Genomic DNA, 13,435 nt, shown 5'->3' with positions numbered 1-13,435 from the left:
TTGGGAGCGGCTTTCTTTCCTACAATAAAGAAAAAAAAAGATAAAACGGCATCAGCCCTTTTGTTCTAGACATTAGGGGATCTTCCAGCAGTCGGGCCCCACCAATCAAACATTGATTTATCAATGGGAGACAAGGACGATGTGGATCCAGCGGAGCTGTAGATAAAACGGAACTTGTTCCAAGTTTAATGGGCAATTTTCTTAAAAAGATTCAGGAGCAATCCAGACGATGTCCTGAGGTGCTTAGGAGAGATGTGCGGGATTTTAAGGAGCCTACGCGTTTCAAACGCTTCCTGCGTTCTTAATCATGGCTGTATTGATACTGACTGACTTGTCTCGTGTATTTATCTATATCTGCATATGTGTTTAATTGTGTTCCATGTGTTTGCAATCTCCTGGAACGCAAACCGGAAGTCTGATTTGCTATGCGTTCCATTTGTTTCAGGGCATGGTTACTTATGTAAGAATACTTTTATTTTTTTATTTTTTTTAGTTTTTAAACTGTTGGTTCAACGTCTTGGATAAGTGTATGGGGGTTCGGACTATTTCTGTTTAATGTGAAGAAAATGAAATTACAGAAAGTCGGGGTAACGCTACGTTGTTTGACTCCTCAGGTTTGTCATAGAATGAGTGTCATATCCGGTCTAACATAAGTTTGTTATTGTATTTGCGTTTCAGTGTCACATGTTTTCGTGGAACGCAAACCGGAAGTGGCTCTACTGTATTGCGTCTTGAAAGAGGATCCCGAGTTCTGTATAGATTCTTTTGTGAGTATGTATTTTTGTTTTTTATTTTGTTTGCGAACACTGTATCGACATTATCAATGCAGTTAGAAGGTAGAAAGATATATTTAAGTAGTATGTAAGTTTGAGCCGATGTGAGTTGAATTGCAGTATGAGATTAAAACAGATGATAACATTTTGTCAAATTTGTAGAGACAGAAGTTGACAACAATAAACACGATTCTTGTTTGTATATACTTTATCATTATTTATTTGTATATTTTTTTATATGTTTATAATTGTTATGTGTTTTGTTTTATTTACTCATTTGAGTGATTAATATGTTGTCGTGGTAGTCAGTTAGATTGCTAGATTATGCCAACTAGGAGTAGGAGATGAACAGCAACGTGATGGGATTGGGGTATAGGTATGAGGGGGAGTGGGCTAAAAACTTATACCTATACTAGGTATATACATGCAAGTTATATTGAATACAAAAAAGAAAAATAATAAATGTTTATTATGTTCAACGTATAGTTTTGTTTAAAAAATTGATGAAAAATGTGGAGATCATAATGTTGGAGGTGTTTTTTATTTTTATTTTGTTTTCACTTTTCTATTGTTTATTTGTTATTTGATCCATGACCTTGTTGTTGATTTTAAGAATGTCACTTAATGTCTATTTAGGGCCTTCTATACAATTCAGGGCTATACTTCTAATGAGATGGTGTTTACTGGGATTAGACTGGCTGGTCATTTGTGTGTGACTACAAAAAGGTTTCGGGTGAAGATTATTCACTTATTCACGGGAGTTGTAGGAAGGACTAAAATCTATCATTAACCTTCGGCTTTTCGTTCCCTTACGACAGTATTTGAGCAAAAAGTGTGTCTGAAAGAAACTGTTATATATTCGGAACTTAATGTTGAATGTGTATGAATTTGATGTTTAATAGTGGAACATAAGTTCCTTTTTTAGATTCAGGCCATTGGGGACTCGGGTGTCTAGTCTGTAGATCCAGAAGGCCTCTCTTTGGTGAATTTTATGTTGCCAATCCCCGCCTCTCTTAGGAAAAAGTACCTTTTCTATGGCGTAACATATTAGCGATTTTATTGTTCTATTGTGGTGTGTTATAAAGTGTCTGGCTGCATTGGATATGTTACAGATGTTTGGATTCCTTATGTAACTTAAATGTTCCAGAATTCGTGTTTTTAATTTTCTGCTAGTACATCCTATATATTTCAGACTGCATGCGGTACATTCAATTATGTATACTACCGAGACGGTATTGCAGTTAATGTAGTTTTGAATCTTGAAAGTTTCAGAATTATTTGAGTTGGAGAAGGATTTGGTGGTATGAACAATGGTACATGTTTTACAAGGGTGTTTGCCGCATTTAAAAAAGCCTTTGCTTTCTAGCCAGGTGGTTTTGGTTTCTTCTGAAATGAAAAGAGAGGGGGACAGTGTGTTTCCCAGTGTGGGCGCTTTCCGAGCCACTATCTTGCAGCCTCCTTGTAAAATGGTCCTTAGCCCATCATCCTCCATCAAAATAGGTAAGTACTTGTTTATTATTTGTTTAATTTGTGTGAACTGGTTACTTTGCTGTAATACCAGTACAGGTGTTTTGGGGTCTAATTTTTTGTTTTTAGTTGACTGTTTGAGTAGATTGACTCGGGAAGTTTTTGTGGTGATATCGTTTGCGCGGGTCAAAGACCAGTTGGGGTATCCTCTATCTTTTAATCTTGAGTGTATCTGTTGTTGTTCCACCATATATTGTGCTTCTGAGCTGCAGTTTCTCTTTGCTCTGTACATTTCACCTATGGGAATGGCCATGATGGTTTTCTTGGAATGATTGCTTCTGGCATGAAGTATTGTATTGGCTGTGGTAGGTTTCCTGTAGGTTTTTGTTTCTATGATAGATCCTACCTTTCCCTCTAGAGCTAGATCCAAGAATGTGATTGTTGTTTTATCGTGATTAAAGGTGAATTGTAGGTTGTATGGATTGCAATTCAGAAATTCTACAAAATTGGGGATACTTGACGTTTCACCCCTCCATATGAAAAGGAGGTCGTCAATATATCTACCAAACCAGGCAATGTTATCTCCAAATGGGTTGTTTAGTGAGAAGATGTACTGTTCCTCCCACCAGGCCATGGTTAGGTTAGCTATTGACGGGGAGAATTTAGCTCCCATAGATACCCCCCTTAGTTGTAGATAAAAATCTTTGTCAAATTGGAAGAAGTTGTGTGTCATCAAAAACATTAGAATATCCAGTATGTACATTTGGAAATTTTTAGTAAAAGTACTGTGTGTGGCTAGATGGTGTGTTAGAGCAGCATAGGCAGTCTGGTGGGGGATACTTGTATATAGGGCAACAACGTCACAGGTCAGCCACACATCGTCTTCGTTCCACACTCTGTCTTGAAAATGCATTAAGACATCTTTGGTATCTTTAATGAACCCAGGTGTTCGTTGGGCTAATGGTTGGAGTAGTGTATCCAACCACTCCGATAATTTTTCCAATATGGAGCCTATGCCAGAAACGATAGGTCGCATTGGTGGAGGAAACTGGTTTTTGTGGATTTTCGGTAGAGCGTGAAAAATGGGTGTGATTGGTTGTTCCACAAAAATGTAGTCTGCTTGTTTTTGATTAATGAAGCCTTTTGTAACACCCTCTTTTAGAAGATCCTTCATTTTGTTCTGGATTCTTTCTGTGGGATTGTTGTCTAGACGTTTATATGTATTTTCGTCTGATAGAAGATCTAGAATGGAATTTTTGTAATCTGTTCTGTTCATTACAGTTATTCCTCCTCCCTTGTCAGACATTTTTATAATTATTTCTTTGTTAGTTTTAAGTGATTTAACTGCGTTTTTTAGGCGTAGAGGAAGGTTAAATTCAGTTTTGGTTTCTTTGAGTTCATTGGATAGTTTTTGGAGTTCTTTTTCCACCGTGGATTGGAACCATTCCATGGACTCTGTCCTTGATTGTTTTGCCTAGACAGTTTACGCACGGAAGATCCGGACATCCTCATTGACAACTGTATTGATTTCCACACCTTAAATCCAAAATACTACCCAAAACAATCAAGGACAGAGTCCATGGAATGGTTCCAATCCACGGTGGAAAAAGAACTCATTAATCAAAAACAAGCAGACTACATTTTTGTGGAACAACCAATCACACCCATTTTTCACGCTCTACCGAAAATCCACAAAAACCAGTTTCCTCCACCAATGCGACCTATCGTTTCTGGCATAGGCTCCATATTGGAAAAATTATCGGAGTGGTTGGATACACTACTCCAACCATTAGCCCAACGAACACCTGGGTTCATTAAAGATACCAAAGATGTCTTAATGCATTTTCAAGACAGAGTGTGGAACGAAGACGATGTGTGGCTGACCTGTGACGTTGTTGCCCTATATACAAGTATCCCCCACCAGACTGCCTATGCTGCTCTAACACACCATCTAGCCACACACAGTACTTTTACTAAAAATTTCCAAATGTACATACTGGATATTCTAATGTTTTTGATGACACACAACTTCTTCCAATTTGACAAAGATTTTTATCTACAACTAAGGGGGGTATCTATGGGAGCTAAATTCTCCCCGTCAATAGCTAACCTAACCATGGCCTGGTGGGAGGAACAGTACATCTTCTCACTAAACAACCCATTTGGAGATAACATTGCCTGGTTTGGTAGATATATTGACGACCTCCTTTTCATATGGAGGGGTGAAACGTCAAGTATCCCCAATTTTGTAGAATTTCTGAATTGCAATCCATACAACCTACAATTCACCTTTAATCACGATAAAACAACAATCACATTCTTGGATCTAGCTCTAGAGGGAAAGGTAGGATCTATCATAGAAACAAAAACCTACAGGAAACCTACCACAGCCAATACAATACTTCATGCCAGAAGCAATCATTCCAAGAAAACCATCATGGCCATTCCCATAGGTGAAATGTACAGAGCAAAGAGAAACTGCAGCTCAGAAGCACAATATATGGTGGAACAACAACAGATACACTCAAGATTAAAAGATAGAGGATACCCCAACTGGTCTTTGACCCGCGCAAACGATATCACCACAAAAACTTCCCGAGTCAATCTACTCAAACAGTCAACTAAAAACAAAAAATTAGACCCCAAAACACCTGTACTGGTATTACAGCAAAGTAACCAGTTCACACAAATTAAACAAATAATAAACAAGTACTTACCTATTTTGATGGAGGATGATGGGCTAAGGACCATTTTACAAGGAGGCTGCAAGATAGTGGCTCGGAAAGCGCCCACACTGGGAAACACACTGTCCCCCTCTCTTTTCATTTCAGAAGAAACCAAAACCACCTGGCTAGAAAGCAAAGGCTTTTTTAAATGCGGCAAACACCCTTGTAAAACATGTACCATTGTTCATACCACCAAATCCTTCTCCAACTCAAATAATTCTGAAACTTTCAAGATTCAAAACTACATTAACTGCAATACCGTCTCGGTAGTATACATAATTGAATGTACCGCATGCAGTCTGAAATATATAGGATGTACTAGCAGAAAATTAAAAACACGAATTCTGGAACATTTAAGTTACATAAGGAATCCAAACATCTGTAACATATCCAATGCAGCCAGACACTTTATAACACACCACAATAGAACAATAAAATCGCTAATATGTTACGCCATAGAAAAGGTACTTTTTCCTAAGAGAGGCGGGGATTGGCAACATAAAATTCACCAAAGAGAGGCCTTCTGGATCTACAGACTAGACACCCGAGTCCCCAATGGCCTGAATCTAAAAAAGGAACTTATGTTCCACTATTAAACATCAAATTCATACACATTCAACATTAAGTTCCGAATATATAACAGTTTCTTTCAGACACACTTTTTGCTCAAATACTGTCGTAAGGGAACGAAAAGCCGAAGGTTAATGATAGATTTTAGTCCTTCCTACAACTCCCGTGAATAAGTGAATAATCTTCACCCGAAACCTTTTTGTAGTCACACACAAATGACCAGCCAGTCTAATCCCAGTAAACACCATCTCATTAGAAGTATAGCCCTGAATTGTATAGAAGGCCCTAAATAGACATTAAGTGACATTCTTAAAATCAACAACAAGGTCATGGATCAAATAACAAATAAACAATAGAAAAGTGAAAACAAAATAAAAATAAAAAACACCTCCAACATTATGATCTCCACATTTTTCATCAATTTTTTAAACAAAACTATACGTTGAACATAATAAACATTTATTATTTTTCTTTTTTGTATTCAATATAACTTGCATGTATATACCTAGTATAGGTATAAGTTTTTAGCCCACTCCCCCTCATACCTATACCCCAATCCCATCACGTTGCTGTTCATCTCCTACTCCTAGTTGGCATAATCTAGCAATCTAACTGACTACCACGACAACATATTAATCACTCAAATGAGTAAATAAAACAAAACACATAACAATTATAAACATATAAAAAAATATACAAATAAATAATGATAAAGTATATACAAACAAGAATCGTGTTTATTGTTGTCAACTTCTGTCTCTACAAATTTGACAAAATGTTATCATCTGTTTTAATCTCATACTGCAATTCAACTCACATCGGCTCAAACTTACATACTACTTAAATATATCTTTCTACCTTCTAACTGCATTGATAATGTCGATACAGTGTTCGCAAACAAAATAAAAAACAAAAATACATACTCACAAAAGAATCTATACAGAACTCGGGATCCTCTTTCAAGACGCAATACAGTAGAGCCACTTCCGGTTTGCGTTCCACGAAAACATGTGACACTGAAACGCAAATACAATAACAAACTTATGTTAGACCGGATATGACACTCATTCTATGACAAACCTGAGGAGTCAAACAACGTAGCGTTACCCCGACTTTCTGTAATTTCATTTTCTTCACATTAAACAGAAATAGTCCGAACCCCCATACACTTATCCAAGACGTTGAACCAACAGTTTAAAAACTAAAAAAAATAAAAAAATAAAAGTATTCTTACATAAGTAACCATGCCCTGAAACAAATGGAACGCATAGCAAATCAGACTTCCGGTTTGCGTTCCAGGAGATTGCAAACACATGGAACACAATTAAACACATATGCAGATATAGATAAATACACGAGACAAGTCAGTCAGTATCAATACAGCCATGATTAAGAACGCAGGAAGCGTTTGAAACGCGTAGGCTCCTTAAAATCCCGCACATCTCTCCTAAGCACCTCAGGACATCGTCTGGATTGCTCCTGAATCTTTTTAAGAAAATTGCCCATTAAACTTGGAACAAGTTCCGTTTTATCTACAGCTCCGCTGGATCCACATCGTCCTTGTCTCCCATTCAGTACATCGCGTGCCGACGCGAGGATCCGTGCGGCATCTGAAGTGCAAAGTCTACACACAAAAGGTGAGCTGGAGGTTCGTCTCCCCCTCTTGTTTCTATTGATTTATCAAATCGCTAAAAAAAATAATTGCATACAGATTAATACAGTTCTTACTGCATTCAATACTATTCGTATAAATTACTATGCAGTTAACTTTCCATACTGGCATCTGCATGCAGCCAGAATTATATAATTTACCAAGTAGAAAAAAACAGTGCTCCCCTATACAGGTATACTACAAAAAAGCACATAGCGTTTTGGACCTAAAAACATGAACATTAACTTTAATAACAGTGTAATACATTAAGTGAAGATCCCAGTGGGGCCCCTTCCAAGTGCAGTGCTTTGCAATTTTGTCGAAATTGATATGGTACATTGATAAGCTCTTATACTTTTGTAGCACAACTTATTAAATCATTGAGTTATTATGATTACATGGTTATAAACTATTATTAGTGTTTTTGTATACAGTTCCCAAAACAAAATTATTTTGTCAGGGGGTTCGTTCTTGTATTGTTTTGGGGATTGACTGTAGGGCTACTCCGCCATATTGGATTTGACCAATGTTTTTAATTGTTTTATCCGATATATGTTTCTGCATATATATAATGAAGATGGATTAAATGTTATGAGGTCTTTATGATTTTCCTGTTTACATGCTCGTCACACATGTACATTTTTCTGCCCCAAAATATTGTCTGCATCTTTATAAAACTCTTCTATCATTTCAAATGTATCTGTGCTGCTCTACAAGGCTCCAAATCAATAACTTGTACCGTGCCTGGCGCCTGCAGTATAGTAAATAGCAGACATGTACTGAACTTGTAAAGTTGTACTGCACTCCAATAACATATGGACTGGTAGTTGTTGACATTGAGTCATGTTTCTTATCATATGATTCATGTTACACCATACCAGTAAATATATACAGTGAGGAAATATGTCCGTCCATGTCATAGACAGTGTCCTTTTCGCATACATTTGGCTGGTATATATTGGTATGCCTTTTTTAAACTGTATTGAAAAGCGTAGTCTGCACTTTTTACTACAAGGGGATCCTAGGGCTATGCCATCACGCTATAGGATGGGAACCTCCCTAGAGCCATAACTTTTTTATTTTCCCATTGACATAGCTGTATAAGGGCTTGTGTTTTTTTTTGCAGGACGAATTGAAGTTTTCATCTGCAATTTTCCATTGTTTTACAGATTTTTTTGCTTTATGTCGTTCAACGTGCTGTATAAATAATGTTTGAACTTTATTTAATGGATCATTATGTTTGTGGCGATACCAGATTTGTATTGTGTTTTGAATTATGTAATACTTTTAAAATATAAAAACAATTCAGAGACAATTGTTAGTGTACCCTTTGTTCTCTTAACCCTCTGCCCCTCCTTTCTGTACTCTCCTTCCATACCCCTCCCTTCCTATGTTTTAAAAGAAAAACTTAAATAAAAAAATTATTAAAAACAAAATTTAAAAAAAATTTCTTTTATTTTGAACAATTTTTGGAATAAAATGAATTTAACTGAGGTATCGAAAGGGTTAAACAGCTAGATTGTCCAATCTGGCATTTACAGTTTTTCACTTTGATTTTTTTTTTATTTATGAATTTAACTGTACACCTGTAATCATGGTGTGGGTACAGGTCCATCAGCAGCGATTGTTAACTGGAATGTCTATATAAATGTCCGGGTGGTGTAAAAATGGGTTAAACAAATATATATTGTTGAAAACACCTATAACTAGGGTTCCTGCACACATTAGAGTCGTGTGAAGCGAACCCCTATGGCGGCACACCAAGTCCTTATTAAACTATAGGCAATCTGTGTGCTGCACCGTATATAGCACTATATTATGGAGATACCTCTGTAATACGACATCCATAGAGCATGCCATGATTTTTTTTTTGTTGGATTGATTCATAATCTGACATAAAAAAAACCTTTGTAAGGCTCCACATGAAATCAGAGACACATGGAGGGATAATAGTTCCTCATTGACTGACTGTTAGGGCGGGTTCACACATGGCGGAATTCCACTTAAATTCCGCTGCGGACACTCCGCAGCGTTAATCCGCAGCGGAGCCGTTTCTCCATTGACTTTCACTTTAAATTAGCAGTGTTCGTTTACACGATGCGTACAATTCCGCTGCGGAGCATAGGCTGCGGAGCGGAATTTGGTGTCCGCAGCATGCTCTGTCTGTTGCGGAGCAGTGGCGGACTCATGGCGGAATTTCTCCATTGACTTCAATGGAGATTCAAAGTTCCGCAATGAAGTCCGCAGCTGTCATGCACATGTCATGTGTGCTGCGGATACGTCTTGCTTTTTTAACTTGACATTTCTTCATTCTGGCTGGACCTATGTATTTCTAGGTCTACAGCCAGACTGAGGAAGTCAATGGGGCTCCCGTAATGACGGGAGCGTTGCTAGGAGACGTCTGTAAATAGTCACTGTCCAGGGTGCTGAAAGAGTTAAGCGATCGGCAGTAACTGTTTCTGCACCCGGGACAGTGACTACCGATCTCAATATACATGTATCTGTAAAAAAACATATAAGTTCATACTTACCGAGAACTCCCTGCGTCTGTCTCCAGTCCGGCCTCCCAGGATGACGTTTCAGTGTAAGTGACGGCTGCAGCCAATCACAGGCAAAGCACAGGCTGCAGCGGTCACATGGACTGGCGCGTCATCCAGGGAGGTCGGGCTGGATGCCGAAAGAGGGACGCGTCACCAAGACAACGGCCGGTAAGTATGAAAATCGTTTCCTTTCACTAGGGAAAGTGCTGTCCCTTCTCTCTATCCTGCACTGATAGGGAGAAGAGAAGCACTTTTCCCGCAGTCTGCAGCAGCTAGTCCGCATCAATGTACTGCACATTTTGTGCAGATCCGCTGCAGAATCTGCAACGCAGATTCTGTGCGGCATCGATGCGGACAGTTGCGGAGGAATTCCGCCATGTGTGGTCATGCCCTTATAAGTGCCATATCACAACCCCTCAGAACTTGTATGGCGCCATAATATGGTCATGAGCCCTTCTTGATGAAAAGGCCAATAATAGCATAGCCAGATATAATTTCTGCAAAACAGACCTTTTAATTGCTGATCATAAGGTCATGCAGACTATGATGTACGGGTCATTGTGTTATTTTATATTAAAGGTAAACACTAGTAAAGAAATAGCTAACAACATAAAAAAATACACAAGTTTAAAAAAAGTTTTTCTAGAATGGTCGATTTACTGCTGTGTGAAATGAGGAGCTCATTATTACAGCCACCACCACGTTCAAAGGAAGAGACTTCGGTGACAGTGGTGGAAGGGTGGTAACCACATGATGAAGATAACCTATGTTGCACAAAAACATGCACAAAAATACTGATGGTCTGAACTTTTGAAAGATGACATTGGCTTGGTTGGAAGCTTGGGCAAGTGATTATGTGTTTACATGTCTACATCTAAATCCACTTTATTTACTTGTCGAAGAAGGACATTGAATTTCCAACTCTTAACATTTCATTAACATGGATTTTTCCTTTCATGAAGTTGAAGTATAACTCTCGGATATACTTAAGGAGAACCTTTCACTAGGCCATACATGTGCAGCTCAGTGCACCATGTTATAGGTGCTGCACAGACCTTGGGGCACTTTCAACTACCTATCTAGCCTCCTCCATTTTTTAGATATTGGTGCCGTTATATTTGGCGCACGATATGTAAATTACCCCCTGTACTGTCAGTGGGGCGTTTCTTTTTATGGAGAGGGCAGAGCGATCACATAGTACAAGCCGCTCTGACACTGTCCGTAGCTAATTGGACAGTGTCAGAGCGCTAAGTATCACACCCCCCCCCCCTGCCCTTTCCATGAAAAGAAACGCCCCACTGACCACACAGGGGGTAATTTACATATCTTAAGGGCATGCCTGCGTGTGTCATTTGTATTTTGTCCCCTTATTTAAAAAACTTAGTCACTGATATGGTGGTTAAAAGTCTGAACACCTAAAACTGGAATTAAAGGCTATAGACCGACCCCTTTGAGGGAATTTTTCAACCCCTTAACGACATGTCGCGTACTGATACGTGACAGCCGTTAAGGGGAAGTATGGAGCGGCCTAAAGGGCTGAGCTCACTCCATACTCAGCAGGTGACGGCTATGTCATACAGCCGACACCTCACTGCAACGGGCAGAATCAAAGATCCCTTTGATTCTGCCCGTTTAACACCTTAAATGCCGCGGTCAATTGCGACCGCAACATTTAAATTGCTAGATTTAAACACGCCATCGTCCCCCCCCCCCCCCCCCCCCGTGACACGGTTAAAATGGTAGTCATAGCAGCCTGGGGGCCTAGTAAAGGACCCCAGGTCTGCCATCTTTGTACTCCTTTGAAGGGCTTCAGAGGAGACTGTCAGAATACTAATACATTAGAATTGCAGTATATCATTCAAGCGATCCAACGATTGCTGGTTCAAGTCCCCTAGAGGGACTAATAAAAAAAGTAAAAAACAGTTAAATAAAGTTGTTTTTTTATGTTTTAAAAAAAAAGTATTAAAAGTTAAAAAAAACAAAACCATTTCCCATTTTCCCCCTAAAGCAATGTTAAAAATAAATAAAAGTTAACATAACTGGTATTGCCGCATCCGTAAAAGTCTGAACTATCACAATATAGTGCTGTTTAACCCGCTCTGTGAATGCCGTAAAAGAAATAAATATAAAACATGCAAATTGCTGTTGTTTGGTCATCTTGGCTCTCCAAAAAAATGGAATAAAAAGTGATCAAAAGTCACATGTACCCCAAAATGGTATCGGTAAAAACTACAACTACAACTACAACTACAACTACAACTACAACAAAAAAAAAAACATTTTTAGAAGGTTGTTCTCATAACTTCAAACTATACATTTAAAACACAAAACATATGCACTTGTAATGCAAATATTTATCCTCAAATATTGCCATACAATGCCGAATAATTCATACACACAATGCCTACACAATACTGCCATTCATTACCCAAATAATACTGCGATACAATGCCTGAATAATACGTCCATGCAGTATTAAAATAATACTACCATATAGTGCCGATATAACACTGCTATATATCTACTGCACAATACTACCAATGCCCAAATAAAGTTGCCATTCAGTGTCCAAATAATATTGGCATACAATGCCTATATAGTGAAGCGTTTAATGGTAAAGTCCCTTGTGGTCTAGGGTAGTGAAGAGTTTAATGCTAAAGTCCTCAGTGGTCTAGGGTAGTAAAGAGTTTAATGGTAAAGTCCTTGGTGGTCTAGGGTAGAGAAGAATTTCAATTAAAGGGGTTATCCGGGGACCAAAAATTAAAAATATTGCATTGCCTTAATATTTCGATATAAAAAGAAGTCACTTACTAATGTACTTTAATTTAAAATTCTGTACTAAATGGTGCAGTTCAAACTCTGTGAATTGTTCCCAGAAGTCTTATAGCCTTTCTAATATTGATGACACCCCGAAACAGCCCCACATAATTGAGGGCTTACTTCCTGTGCTGTTTGTGTCGGCGTGTTATCAATGGCATGACCGCAAGGGGCTGTCATATTGACTATTGATGGAGTCCCCGAGCAGAGAATCAGCGCTTTGCTCTGGACTCCAGCACTGCTCCCGACGTTTGGTCAGTGACTTTCAGGGGTTTCCTATTGCTGGAATTCCCAAGCAGAGCATCAGCTGATGCTCTGCCCAGGGACTCCAGCACTGCTGCTAATGTCACTGTCACTGTCCATCTATGGACAGTGACGTCGGCAGCAGTAATGGAGTCCCAAAGCAGTGCATCATCTGATGCTCTGCTCGGGGACCCCAGTGCTGCTGCTGATGTCACTGTCCATATATGGTCAGTAACTTCAGGGGTTTCCTATCGCTGGATGCTCTGCTCGGGAATTCCAGCAATAGGAAACCCCTGAAACCCCTGACCCGGCCTGGGGACTCCAGCACTGCTGTCAACATGCCCCGAGCAGAGCATCATCATATGGGGACTACAGTACTGCTGCCAACGTCACTGTCCATATATGGACTGTGACGTTGGCAACAGTGCTGGAGTTCTCAGGCAGAACATCAGCTGCTGCTCTTCTCGGGGACTCCAGTGATAGGAAACCCCTAAAGTCACTGACCATATATGGACAGTGACGTCGGCAGCAGTACTAAAATCCCCAGGCAGAGCATCAGCTGATGGTCTGCCTGGGGACTCCAGCACTGCTGCCAACGTCACTGCCACTGTCCATATATGGAAAGTGACGTCGGCATCAGTAATGGAG

Source organism: Rhinoderma darwinii, chromosome 11 (genome assembly GCF_050947455.1).
Source record: "Rhinoderma darwinii isolate aRhiDar2 chromosome 11, aRhiDar2.hap1, whole genome shotgun sequence".
Classification (NCBI taxonomy): Eukaryota; Metazoa; Chordata; class Amphibia; order Anura; family Rhinodermatidae; genus Rhinoderma; species Rhinoderma darwinii.
The sequence above is the reverse complement of the archived record's forward strand: the minus strand, read 5'-3'. Positions refer to the sequence as shown.